This window comes from Palaemon carinicauda, chromosome 18 (assembly GCF_036898095.1).
Source record: "Palaemon carinicauda isolate YSFRI2023 chromosome 18, ASM3689809v2, whole genome shotgun sequence".
Lineage (NCBI taxonomy): Eukaryota > Metazoa > Arthropoda > Malacostraca > Decapoda > Palaemonidae > Palaemon > Palaemon carinicauda.
In genome coordinates, this window is record NC_090742.1 from 17,968,287 (window position 1) to 17,982,168 (window position 13,882).

Genomic DNA, 13,882 nt, shown 5'->3' on the forward strand with positions numbered 1-13,882 from the left:
TTTTTCCATCCGATAATTATATCCTGCCTTTTTCCATCCGAGGTGCTTCCAGCAATTTCAAATTTTTCCATATGTTAAGTCTCTTTACCTACAGCACTTTTAATCATCTTTCATCTGCTAGTGTACCTCCAGCATTTCAAAAATCATCTTCCATCTGCTAGTGTCCCTCGAGCATTTCAAAGTCTAATTCCATCTGCTAGGGGCAATTTTAAGTAGTCTTCCATTTGCTAGCTAGGGGAAATTTAGGTCTTCTTCCATCTCCTAGGTGCCTACAGCAATTTAAAGTAGTCTTCCATCTGCAAGGAAAAATTATCAAATTAGTGTAAATTTTTTTCATAGTATTTTTCATTTCTTGGTATAAATATATCTAAAGTAAGCTTTACCCACTACATAGATTTCTATGTTTGACTAAAAATTTAAAATGTTTAGCATATGACGAAAAATTTAAGACTAATTTTTGCATAGATTGTTGCCATTTTATTTTAAAATTTAAGAGCATATTTAGTTAACCTTACTTTCATTGCAATAACCAAATAAGATGACAGACACTGCACTTACCTATTTATCCAATACTCAACAGATGCACTTATGTCCTTGTACAAAGGAATCCTCCATAGAAGGACTTGTTAGATATCTAAAGTTCTAGATTTCAATAAACCACATTGCTGATGACAAATATAAATGAGACAATTAAGGTGATGATTAGTAACTAGGTCATGTCTATACTGCTGAGCAAAACAGTTTTTTTATTGATTAGAAATTAAGTTATGCAAAAACTTGAGCAAATTAAACTACTTTCATCTACTACCCTTGGGTTCAAGCATTTCAGATTTGAGAAAATTTAACAATTACATTAGTTTACAGATTTTGCCAAGTATTTAAATTTTCAATTTGCACTACTTTGCACTGTTTGAATAACTTCCAAGCCTTGGAGAACACCATAACATGGATTGGTTGCCTATTTAAAATCTTCCAAACACAGCAAGCCATTTCAACAAATAATCCAGGTCACTGACTGGAGTACATTACCATGACAATAAGTTCCCAACGTCCATGACCATACACCAGAGTTAAAAGTTGAAAACTTGCAAGATTAGGAGCAAAAAAATTGAGGAAATTGAGATTTGAAGCAATGTCTGATATCTGGAGTTTTTTAGGTCCACATGGATAATAGGTGGGGTCACAACAGTGATTAAAGTCCTTACCAGTTGTATCAGTCAATTTAGCTCATTACAACTAAGCTTTTCATTCATTACTAAAAATCAAATTACCATGGTGTTGAATCGTAAAGCGAGTAAAAGTTTGATGACATGCACCTAGCGTCTGCTATTTTTTAGCAGACAAAACGATAAGCTGCCCAAGCTCCTCATCAAAGATTCTTTGTCACCAAACGGAACTTACGTAGCGATGTTTACATACCTGATCACGACACCTCGTTACACGTACGATAGAATAAGCAAGGCCCCAAACAGACAAGTAGGAAAACATTGGTTCCTTACTTTTTCATTGGCACTATAAAATCCCTGAGTAAGAAAGAATTAAAATTAGAAAGTCTGCTTTGCAAAAGAAAATAAAACTGTAACCAGCATCTGTATTCAAGGTTAAAAAAGCACAACAATTGTTCTTTGTTTATATGAAACTTCCTTATGGTAGTGATTTTTAGATATAAAATTTCTGTAATTAAATTATGACATTCAATTGAATATTCCATAAAAATGATTCAAATGGTTAAAAGTTAGGCAATTTTTCCAACAGTGTCAAAATAGGACAGCATAAAAAGAAAGAAATAACCTTACTTTTATTTGTATGATATAATTATGTGTATATTGACATGTATTTTGTCAATGCTGTAAATTTAAATAATTGAAAACTGAGAAAAGCAATGGATTGTCTTGATCAAAAATATAATTGTTAACAACCTATTTCTCTAATTATTTACCATATTGAATTTCCAATGTTTTACTTTATGCCAGGCTTATGTTATTATTAAAAATAGTTTCACCAACTCACTTAGATCAACTGTCGAGATTTGGTATTGGTGAAATATCAAATTATCTAATATACTGCAACTTCTCAAATTGACAAATTACAGTACAACGTAATTTGGATTTTTGCTAATTATACAAACCCGAGTCCGTTACTTAGCGATGAAATCAAAGCTGGAATACATCAGTTGAAAATTATAATGTGCCAACAACCGGCCCATAGTTAAACTACTTCGATAGAAGCCAAGACTTTCAAATTACTTTAACCTTTGTCATTTGTTCCTACACAATACAAACCCTCGTTCTTTACATAAAGAAACGTATTTCCACCTAGCTGGAAACATATTCCAGGATCCTCGCAACTTGTGCATTCAAAATGCTTTAAGAGTACGATCCTGTGAACATTTGTACCAATGGTTTAGTAATACTGGCAGGATCATGGCCCTAGCTTCAAGGGTTGCTCTGAGCCAAATTTTTGTCTTGTATACCTGGCATGTATATATGTGATAGGATTGTATGAATCATGTCTTAGGACATACATAATATGGGTTAGCCTGGTTACATCACTTCTCACCTAAGTCGTGCAGGGAAATAACCGAGTGGAGCTTACCTGCATCAAGATAAAAACCAGAAGGCAAGGTCTTTGAAGTTGTACCCAAGAAATGGGAAGATTGAAAGGAAAAGAAAAATATCTCCAATATAAACTAGTAAAAACTTTAACAAAACTAGAAGAAAAGAAATAAGATAGAATAGTGTGCACCAGTGTACCCTCAAGCATGAGAATTGACTAAAGACAGTGGAAGACCATGGTACAGAGACTATGACACTACCCAAGACTAGAGAACAATGGTTTGATCTTGGAGTGTCATTCTCCTAGAAGAGCTGCCTCCCATAGCTAAATACCTCTTATATCCTTCCCAAGAGTTAGGTGGCCACTGAACAATTACAGAACAGTAGTTAAAACCTTGGGTGAAGAAGAATTATTTGGTAAACTCAGTGTTGTCAGGTGTGAGGACAGAAAAATCTGCAAAGAATAGGCCAGACTATTCGGTGTATGTGCAGGTAAAGGGAAAATGAACCGTAATCAGAGAGAAGGATCCAATGAGGTAACGTCTGGCCAGTCAAAAGACCTAACACACTAGTGGTAGTATTTCAACAGGTGGCTGGTGCCCTGGCCAATCTATTAGCTACTTATAAAGCAGAGATAAAAACAGAAGTTAAGAGATTTGTCAATACTTTACCTAAAAACTCCACTAGTTGTGTTTGCCAAGTTAATTATCCAATTTGCAGCTTTTCCTAACCTCAGATAATGTGGGAAATTTAGTTGCCTGAAGGGCTTGCCGATATCTTTCCTATGTTAATGTAGCTCTTAGAATATATTTTAGCATGAGGGTCTAATTGTTCAGGAGACTTGTCATTAGCAAATCGGCACTAATAAAATATCTTAAGACCTAAATGGTGGATTAATGGTTAAGTGATATGTTTGTTTACCGAGGTAAGTGTAGGAAGGAATTTTTGTGGGCACTTGAAAAAAAATTACAGTATTTGGAGCTAATTTAAGAAAATTATGCACCATAATAATCCATACCTTTCATTGATCATAAATCCTAATAGTAATTTGCCAAAAAACAAACTGAATACTGCGGCATTAAGTTATTCTAAGTCTATAACATTGTAAGAATTGACAGAAAAACTATTCAAAATCTTATATTACCCATTTCCTCGTTCAAAAATTAACTACAATTTATAAATTAAATTTCTCTATGGGGAGGGGGGCCTCCTCAAACTAAGTGCACCATGTCTCCCAATTTCTAAATCCAGCCCATCGGAGCTGGTGTGCTCTGAGGGGATCCTCCTATGGTGGCTAAGGTCAGGAACTTTATTGGATAGCTTCAGGGCAGAAAACGAAAGGCACTTTCCACAGGAAGATTTGCCTGGGAGAAAAGTCTCCCTCAGAAGACTAAAGGTGGCTGGAAGACAACGGCGGGCTTCACTGATGACACCGTAGGACTACCATCCTCCGAAGCAAGAGGTGCAAAATGCTCCTCCTGGTGTTGTGAAGGAAGCATCTGCTTTTCGATCATTCCTCCAAAGGTCATCCCTGAAGTCCCAAGGAGGGCCACACCAAACAATGTGCTGTCATACTGAAGAGATGAAGGCTTCTCTTGAGGCAGCCCATCCGTTTCACTAGGAGAAACGGAAGGACTTGCCCCGAGGAAGCCAAAAGAGAAGAGTCAAAAGGCAAACTACCGTGGGTGGATGAAGAAAGCCTGGCCTTCGACCTTAAGGATGTCCCCGAGGGCAAGAAGCCTTCTTAAACTTCCTCCTCCTGCAATATGCCTCGAACTGGGAGGGCAACGAATCCCAACACTTGACAGGGAGGCCTACTTGCAGGAGTGTCCTCTGTCAGCCAGGCAAAACTGGTGAGGATCTGTTTCCACATCGCTCATGCATATAACAGGTCTTAAGCGGCATCTGCAGAAAAAACTGTGTTAAAGAAAATGTTTCAAGTTAGTAAATCCATCAGTTGTCCTCACTGACAGCCGACATCTTGTTGGTTTGTCAGCGAACCAGTGATAGACTGGGAAGGGGAGAGAGCACAGTTGCCTCCTGTCACTGGTAACTACCAGACAGTTGTTGACTTGTAAATTTTAACTATCGTATTCCACCTTTGCTGTTGTTCTCCTATGTAAAGGGTTTGTATTTGTGCAAGAACAAAATTGGATTGGGTAAACAATGTTAAAGATTGCACAAAAAATATAACTTGCACAATTTAAAAACTATTAGGAATCAACAACTTCACAGTACTCAAGTAGGTACAATCAATTGAGACTTAGTAAATCACTAGCAAGAAACTGGTAAACTACACAGTAATAATTCTATGGTCCCATCTGTCATGCCCAAGTAAAGAATCATTATTTTCAGTCTTCTGAATCTTACCACAATAATTTGAATTCTTACTACAGGTATACTAATTTGAATTCTATGTGCTTCAGATGTTACCATAACATTATATACTTATTTTCAATCTTCCTCTGTGTCCTTGTCAACTCTCCAATGACCGGTTGTCTACTACCAATTCATTCATAAATGCCATATAGTCCCAGAGAATTGCCACTTTTCTTGGGTTTTTAAAATGCACGAGTAAAATCCCGCTAATTTACAAATCCGAAATAAAAGAAAATTTCAGCATGATTTTACTCATGGGTAAATAGACTATTTTCATTGCTATACTGTACTGTATACTAGCAACTATTTTTTATTGCTATAATGTACTGTATTTCATTATTAGCTTAGACCCTTACTCTATTTGCTATACTGTACTATGAAAGATGGCTAGAAAACATTTAGCATTGATTCATATCCACTGCCAAGCAAGCCTTCTTTTATGCCTTTACATTTTAAGCCCTTGATAAATGTGGATAAACTTCTTTTATTTCTGAACAAATTATAAACATGAGGGAAAACTAAAACGTTATTTCTCAGTATATATTTTGTAATGCAACTACTTTTCATTGAAAAAAAAAAAAATAATGAAGTTTTGCATCTTAAAAAATTTGCTAATTCTGTCATTTGCTTGATAAAAAAATTAAATTAAATTTTTATCTATCAATTTTACATTTATGACAAGGAAATCTCATGTAGCCAATTAGAGTAAACTAAATAGTTGATAAAAATTTTTGAATGGTCTTTCTAAATACAAATCACACAAGGTTAAACAAAATCCATGAATCTTTTGTCGAGAGAACAGTTTGGCTTTATTCTCAGAAGTTCCTTAAAATCAACAAGAAAACTGGTCTTACACATAAGCAGTTTTTTCAACAAATTCCAATTATTATTTCTATTCCCAGCTAAGTTACTACCCTGATTGAAAATGCAGGATGCTACAAGCCCTGGGGATCCAACAGGAATGCAGCCAAGAGAAAAAGAAAATAATGGAAATAAAACTAAATATTAGAAGTTATAAGAAAAAAATATTTTATGATCAGTAACAATGTTGAAACATTTATCATATATAATACGTGATAAGAGACTTGTGTTAACCTTTTCAACATGAAATCATTTGCAGCAAGTTGGAACTCCCTGAAGTTCCACAGATTCAAATGCCTGATTAGGAAGATCATTCCACAATCTGGTCACAAATGGAACAGAACTTCCAGAATACTGTGTAGTATTGAATTGTATGATAGAGAAAGCATGACTTAGAATTAACTATACCTAGTCGGCCCAGTATGTACAGAATGGTACAGTCTGGGAAGATCTGGATGGTAGACAAGTTATGCCAAAATGTACAAATAATTTAAAAATAGTGCCAGAGATTAATAATCAGACCAGGAATAAAAAATTTAATAGACAGCTAATTTTTGTCCAGCATAAACGAGTCAGCAGCTGAAGATCAGACAGGAGAACAATCTAAAAGATGAAATTTTTTTTTTTTCAAAATGACAACACTGAAAATTAGACTTTAAGCCATTTTTTTTTTCTTCGTGAAATTCAAGAAACTAGACCAATGTGTTTCTAAAAAGTAAATTTGCAATCACGAACCACACCTAAAATTATTTTGAATAACTTATGTAGCTAAAGAGATTGTAAATGCAAAGATCAAAGTATCCGCAACCTACTTTTTCATACTTTGAGTTTTGTTAAGGTTGAACTTATGTCCCATAATTTGCACCAAGCTCTAATTGTAGCTAGATCTCTAAGGGATTCAGCAACCATAAGTTCACATTCAGGTTATGTAAATGATACAAAGAGTAGAATCTACAAATGCAACTAGCATGTTTTCCAGGCCAAACTGTATTAGCATACATATAATGCTAAAAGTTACGGGCTCAGAGCACTACCCTGAGAAACGACATTACATCCCTATGGTTACTACGGTGCCTCAACATTTACCCTTTGCAATCTATTAAAAAATTAAGTTCAATAAAGGGATTTTGACGAAGGAAAAATCTATTTCTGGGCGAGAGACCTGTGCCGCCCAGTGAAATGCTCCTTTAGCATCATTTCTAAGGTATATAACTGCTAAATATTACCAGAGAAAAAATTGCATAGGAATGCCAGGTATGAACCCAGCTCGCTCACCTGATAAGTGTCGGTATATTATAACAAGGGCGTGAAAATCACTAGCAGAGGTCTCGTACCAATTAGATATCTCCTCGACAAATATCCCCGAAACCCAGCCCGTTCCAAGTCCACTACTGACCGTCGCTACCAACACGTCCACCCACGCCAATGACGTCACTCCTCATAGCACCCAAGTTTGGGTCCATCAGGGAGGGAGAGCAGAGGGTGGGTTCACTGGGCGGCACAGGTCTCTCGCCCAGAAATAGATTTTTCCTTCGTCAAAATCCCTTTTCTGGGCTCGATCTGTGCCGCCCAGTGAAATAGTACCAGAGAAATGGTCCCAAACTTGGAACCAAAATCAAAGTGGGAAAGAAAAATTAAAGTCAAACATACCAAAAACATGATTTAATACAAGGTAAATGTAAATTACAAGGTATTCGAGATGAATGAAAATTCTCCTTACGTAACAATATAAAGGCAAGGAGAGTATAAAAACATGGAATGCAAAACTGAATGTATAATCCTAGGTTATAAAGGAGGAAAAACACAGGCATCAAAATAAGGTCCCAGCTAAGGGGACACCAGGACAAGTTCAAAACAAAGAGATTGCTGTTAGGATAAGAATTATTAACAATCTCGAATGAATATAAAGTGATCATGGAAAAAAATTATAAAATGTTGAGGACTGTACATAAGGATGCAACTGAAGGGTGCAATCCAAAAAGATAAACCAAACCACTGTAGGGACAATAAGCGAGGCAGGTAAGGGGAAGAAAAAAGGGCAAAGCAAGACCCTGTGATTAAGATTCATGATGATCAGGAGGAACCACATTCCCTGCTGCCACTGTGGCAAATTTTAGGGCTTCCAAAGGTTTTAAATAGTGGCGTTTGAAAACTGTTGGGGACTTCCAGTCTGTATATTTTGTGAGGTCATCAAAATTCATATGATGGAAATAATTAATAGAAGTAGCTACAGCTCAAATATCATGGACATGTGGGAATGATTCTGGGTTAGCCTGTTTAATGAAGTACAGAATCTGTTGTCTGATCCCTTTAAGGGTGATGGTTCCTCCGTTCTCTCTAATAAATAAGGGCCCCGAGGACTTAGTGGAAGTTCTATTTAGGTAGGCTTTCAAAGTCATAACTGGGCATAGGGATGGATCCCGCGGAAGGGGAACAATCTTCCAGGGGGACCATCTAAATTTGGGGGTCCTCATTCTTTGCTAGGAATGTTTGTCAGGGGAGAGAAGAACCTCTCCTGACGAGAGAAATTCAATATGGCCTGGATTTCTAGACAAGGCTGAAAGTTCCGAAATTCTGGCACCAGAGGCTAGGCTCATTAGGAATAGGGTTTTCCGTAATAATGGGATATAAGCACATGATTCATTAAGAGTGTCAGAAGCTTATCTGAGAACATCATTCAGAAACCAGGAAACTGCGCTAGGACGAGTTGATGGTTTCAATCTGGCACAAGCTTTAGGAATGGAAGAGAGGTATGAATCCGTAAGGTCAATATTGAATCCAATTTGAAAAATCTTTTTCAAGGCCGATTTAATGGCAGTAATAGTGCTAGCTGCTAGGCCAGATTCAAATAAGAGTCCTAAAAAAGGTTACTGTCAAGTTCATAGTCATCCTCTCAACCTTTGAGTCCTTTAAGAACTTGGCGAGTTTCTTAACAGCCGAGTCATATTGTCGAAGGGTGGATTCCCTTTTATCCGATTCCAAAAATAAAGTATTTTGAGGGTCAATATCTGCGCCTCTTTGGGCCGCGAATTTCATAAAGACCATAAAGTTAGGTCACTCTGAGCGTTTGAGGAAGCGAGCACAGTGCAAGTTTGTACTGTCTGTGTTAGTATTGGATTGGGGATCCGTCGGGGACGGAGACCCAGTTCCACCAGAAGGGGGAACCAGTTGCTCTTGGGCCAGTTGGGGGCTACTAGAGCCACTTGCCCTTTGAAAGTTCTGAGCTTGTCCAACACTTTCATCAACAGGTTGATTGGTGGAAATAGATAAATCCTCTCCCAAGTGTTCCAATCCAGTGACATTGCGTCTGTGGCGTAGGCTAGGGGGTCCAGGTTGGGGGCTACGTAGCACTCTAGTTTGTGGTTGGACTGTCGCAAACAGGTCCACCTGGAGGCTCGGAACCTGGGATAGAATCCACTTGAATGACTTGAGGTCCAAGGACCATTCCGACTCTAGCGGGGTTGTCCTGGACAGTGCGTCCGCCACCACATTGCGTACTCCCGCCAGATGGAGTGCTGACAGATGCCACTTGTTGGATGTTGCCATGTTGAAAATGGCTATCATCACATGGTTTATGTGTCCCGATTTGGAGCCTCCTCTGTTTATGCAGCGAACTATGACTTCGCTGTCTAGAACCAATCTGATGTGTTGGTTTCGGGCTGGGGCCAAGCGATTCAGAGCGAGGAACACTGCCATGGCTTCTAAGACGTTTATGTGAAGTTGGCGGAACATTGGTGACCAAAGGCCTTGGGTTTTCTTGAACTGGGAGTATCCCCCCCCCAGCCTGTTAAGGAGGCGTCTGTGTGAATGACCAGCTTTGGAGGTGGATATTGCAGAGGGACGGATTTTGCCAGATTTTTTACCAATGTCCATGGTCGGAGCCTTTTCTTTAGGATTGGAGGGAGACGAGCTTCTTTGTCTCGATACCTCTTGTTCGCCCTGGAACGCCAAATCCGGTTTATATCTTTCAACCTGGCCTTCAGTAATATGTCTGTCACCGAGGCAAACTGGAGGGCACCCAGAATCCTCTTTTGGTTTCTCCTGGACGTCAATTTGTCCTTGAGGAAGCGCTTCGTGTTTTTTGCTATTTCTCTTCTTTTGGCCGATGGGAGGCATAGGGTGTGGGAATTTAGGTCCCATTGTAACCCTAGCCATTGGAATGTCGACTTCAGGACTAGGCGAGATTTCGCGAAATTGATCTGGAACCCCAAGTGTTGAAGGAATATGACCTTGCTTGTTGCCGTCAGGCAGTTCTCGACGTTCTACCAAACGAGCCAGTCGTCTAGGTACGCTACTACCTGAATTCCTTGGGTTCTCAATTCTTGGATTACCGTCTCTGCCAGTTTGGTGAATATTCTGGGTGCTATATTTAGTCCGAACGGCATTACTTTGAAGGTGTATGCTTGTTTGCCTAGTTTGAAGCCGAGGTACGGACGAAAGTGCCTTGCTATCGGAACATGATAGTAGGCATCAGTAAGATCGATAGAGGTGGTGACGGCCCCACGGGGAAGTAAGGTCCGCACCTGAGAGACTGTTAGCATGTGAAACTTGTCGCATTGAATGTAAGAGTTCAGATGGGACAGGTCTAGGATTACTCTTCTTTTGTCCGAGTCTTTCTTTGGCACGCTGAACAAGTGACCTTGAAATTTCAAGTGACGTGTCTTTCTGATTGCATTCTTTTGAAACAGATCGTCTGCGTACAAGGCTAACTCTTCCGTTGGGTGTTAGTAAAAACTGGTTGGTGGAGGGGGCCCTTCTATCCAACTCCACCCCAGACCTTTGGAAATTATACTGAGTGCCCAACTGCTTAAAGTCCAATTCTTCTGGAAGATGTAGAGTCTTCCCTACCCGAGATGTTTCAATAATTCGTGGAGGATTTACCTCCTCGGCCTCCGCGGAGACCTCTGCCTCGGGGGGCGATTCTTCCACTACCTCCGTTACGAAAGGTACCTCTCGCGCCAGAGCCTCTGGTGCGCTGGTACCCTTGAGAGGCACCCTGAGTCTCAAAGGTGGGGTTGAAGACCGGGGAAGCATAGGTAGTGGGGGCTATCTGGGCTTGAGGGACCAACACTTACTGTTGTTGGGGATGGCCCTTTGAAGTGGAAGGGAGATTTCCTTGAGCTAGCGGGACCGTTTGAACCACCTGCTGGGGCTGCCGGTTTTGATAAGAGGGGAATGGCCTTAGTCTCTTTCTGCCGCGAGATTGGGGAGCGGCAGGTTCGAACTTACGTTTAGAAACTAAACCCCATCGAACCTTAAGGCTCTGGTTGACCCTACCCGCTTCACTGAGGACGCTATTAACCAGATCTTCGGGAAATAGGTCCGTACCCCAAACTGAGGCCTTAATGAGCTTGTTAGGCTCATGCCTGATGGTGGCTTCAGCTAACACGTGCTTGCGGCAGCGGCACCTAGCTGTCAGGAAGTCGTAAGCATCCGACAACAAGGTGTGGAGCAACGACTTCGTTAAAACTTTGAAGAGGGGTTCCTCTTCATACAGGAAGGAGGTCAATTCTGCCATAGTCACCGAGTTGATAGAGCGACTCAGGCGCATACGAGCCTCATACTCTAGGCGAATCAGGGAATCCGGGAGCTTTGGAAGTCTCTCACTAAATTGAGTGAGAGGCACAATCAGGGCTCAGTTTACCCACAGTAAATGTCACCGGGGCATTAGACCAGCACTCATGGTCCCCCGGGAAAACAAGGGAAGTCAAGTCTGTCTCCCGCAACTGCGGTAATAGCTTGTCTTCGTTTACGGCCTGCTGAGCAAGGTCCATAATCTTAGTGACACGGCGTAGGGGTGCGCTCGTCTGCCACAAACATGGTATATGAGCTCTTAAAGGGAGTGAGCATCGTATTGACACACTCCAGCTCATTCAGGGTCCGAACCCAAGTGGATTGAGCCTGCTCTTTAGGGTAGATCACTGTCTCCCTAGGAACTTTGTCTAGTCGGACCAGAGCCTCCTCAGTGAGGCGGGCGAAACCAGGGAAAGGAAACTGCAGACCCGGCGGGTAGAACAAAAGTCTTCCACCGGCCGGGTGCCAAAACCCTCAATGGACAACATCCCATCCTTAAAGGGAGCATGAATGGCCAACTTCCACGGATTGTTCTTGACAAATTCCAGGAGTTTCGAGGCATCCGGGATAGCGTACTGCTGTTGCTGGGGCAGACCGGACCGCACGAGACCCTCGACGAGAGACTTTATTCTGTACCTTCGAGACGAGGGTGTTAACTAGGGAACCAAGACGTTCCAAGGTATCGGAAAAGGCCGAAACGTCGAAGGAAGGCGCCGGGCCGCTTACCGACGGCTGCATAGGTTGCGAGCCGGGTATCACTCTAGACTCCGGGGCGGGAGGAGCATGTGCGACTGGGTCCGCGGGGACCTTAGAAGACGAAACTCGAGAGGACGAAGTCCTAGGGGTTTTGGGCGGTTTCGTCGGATTGGAAGACCTGCGGGTCTTAGTTGGAGGTTTGCAGGAAGGTTTAACCTTGGGCAACACAGAAGGGTTGCTGACATCAGTGGGATGTCGTCCTGAAAACCCCGGAAAGGAAGAAGCGGAAGATTTAGAGAAAGTCGGGCTAAGGACAGGAATCTTAGACCAAGACCCACTTGCCTCACTTACTGTCCTACCTGGGTCTGGCTCGTCCAAAGCCATGGGCTCGATGTCCAGATTCATAGCTGCGACGTCGCTGGTAATAGATTCTCCCGGAGCACCGGGGTCCTCGGAGAGAAGTTGTTCAGTGATCCCGGCGATGATAGGGTCCGCCACCTCCTTAGGAACCGCAGCTGAATGTTTAGCGTTGGGATAAATAAGGGTGCACATCTCTTCGGATAGAATGTAGGGGTGCCGGGCCTTGACATTGCGGGCGAACCCGCCGACCCAGACCTTAAGAGTCGCCAAGGCCGAAGACTTGGAAGACCGTGAACTCTGAAAGAGAATGTACAGTTACTAATGAAGGGGAGGTAGAGAACACCGAGAAGGTGAATATACCGAACACATGCGTCGTCGGAGCCTCCTATGACTAATTTTAATTAGAATTCAACATGATAGCAGGTAAATCCAGAGATTAAACCTAAGTTAAAACTATAACGTATAATAACGGTAGGAACACTTACTGAGTCCAAAGTGAGTATGGAGACAAGGTCGTAGCAGACACCACAGTTGTCGGGGTGCCAAACTATTAAATCACCGACGTGGAACGCACAATGGGCGTGGGATCTGCACACATCATGGCCGCATGCTTGTTGCAGAACGGCAGCACAAGCTGTCATCATACAGCGAACAACCTGTAATATAAAGGATACATAAGTATCGCAAGTAACCCAGTATCCTAAGGGGATCCAGGGTGTGCCGGAACTAAAAGTAAACGATAAGTAACGTTTGCAATAGGATACTATACGAGGTCCTCCCGGCAGGGCCGGGGAAAGCAGCATAAAAATTTAAATTAATTTAAATTAACAGTATAAATTAACGATTAACGTTAACGATAAGGGAATTCCGTGTTAGTGAGATCATTCTGGGTAAATAAAGGTAAGGGAGATATCATCCCTTAGGCATCAGTGTGTGTACACGTAGAAATGTAAGGTTAACATAACATGCTTCCGTTGGCTCCGGGGAGACAACTGAGGAAGGGAGACGGGCACCTTGACCTACCGGGGTAGAGGGGGGGGGGGCGACTCCCTACTAATGCAGGAACCTTAAGTCTAATAAAACACACTATAAAACCGTGCACATATCCCGCATGGGGAATAAACTGAGAGCTCACAACCAATCGAAGAGGGCGGGGAATCTGGCTGCGGCGAAAGGAAGTGAGCAACTCGAAAATGTAACGGCTGTTCTCGGCTCTGGTAAGGCAAGGAGTCAGGCGGTATCCTGGGGAGGGATGGGGGGAAGGGGGGGGGGGGGGGTCGGGCGTAAGGACGAGAGGACTCGGCCGAGAACCCGAACAGCTGACTCCCAGGTCTCGAAGAGACGGCAGGTATCCCCAGGGGGGGATGGGGAGTATGCGGTGGCATACTCAGGATCAGCTAAGTGGGAGGAGCCCCAGAGGGGATGAGTAGTATGGGGTGGCATACTCAAGATCAGGT

The 13,882-nt window shown here is 41.9% G+C and overlaps 1 long non-coding RNA gene across 6 annotated transcripts in view; it reads right to left on the reverse strand.

The window, feature by feature from the left end:
• Window positions 1-5: 5 nt before the first annotated feature.
• The window catches only part of LOC137657647 (uncharacterized), a 46,083-nt gene continuing 32,206 nt past the window's right edge, over window positions 6-13,882 (reverse strand). For 2 of the 6 annotated variants that reach the window (XR_011047174.1, XR_011047177.1), the window contains 3 exons: window positions 1,272-1,523; window positions 559-665; window positions 6-296 (listed from right to left, as the gene is read on the reverse strand). This is a non-coding gene — a long non-coding RNA (uncharacterized lncRNA). The remainder of the gene's footprint in view (window positions 297-558; window positions 666-1,271; window positions 1,524-13,882) is intronic. The other 4 variants (XR_011047176.1, XR_011047173.1, XR_011047178.1 and 1 more) reach the window with 2 other exon arrangements.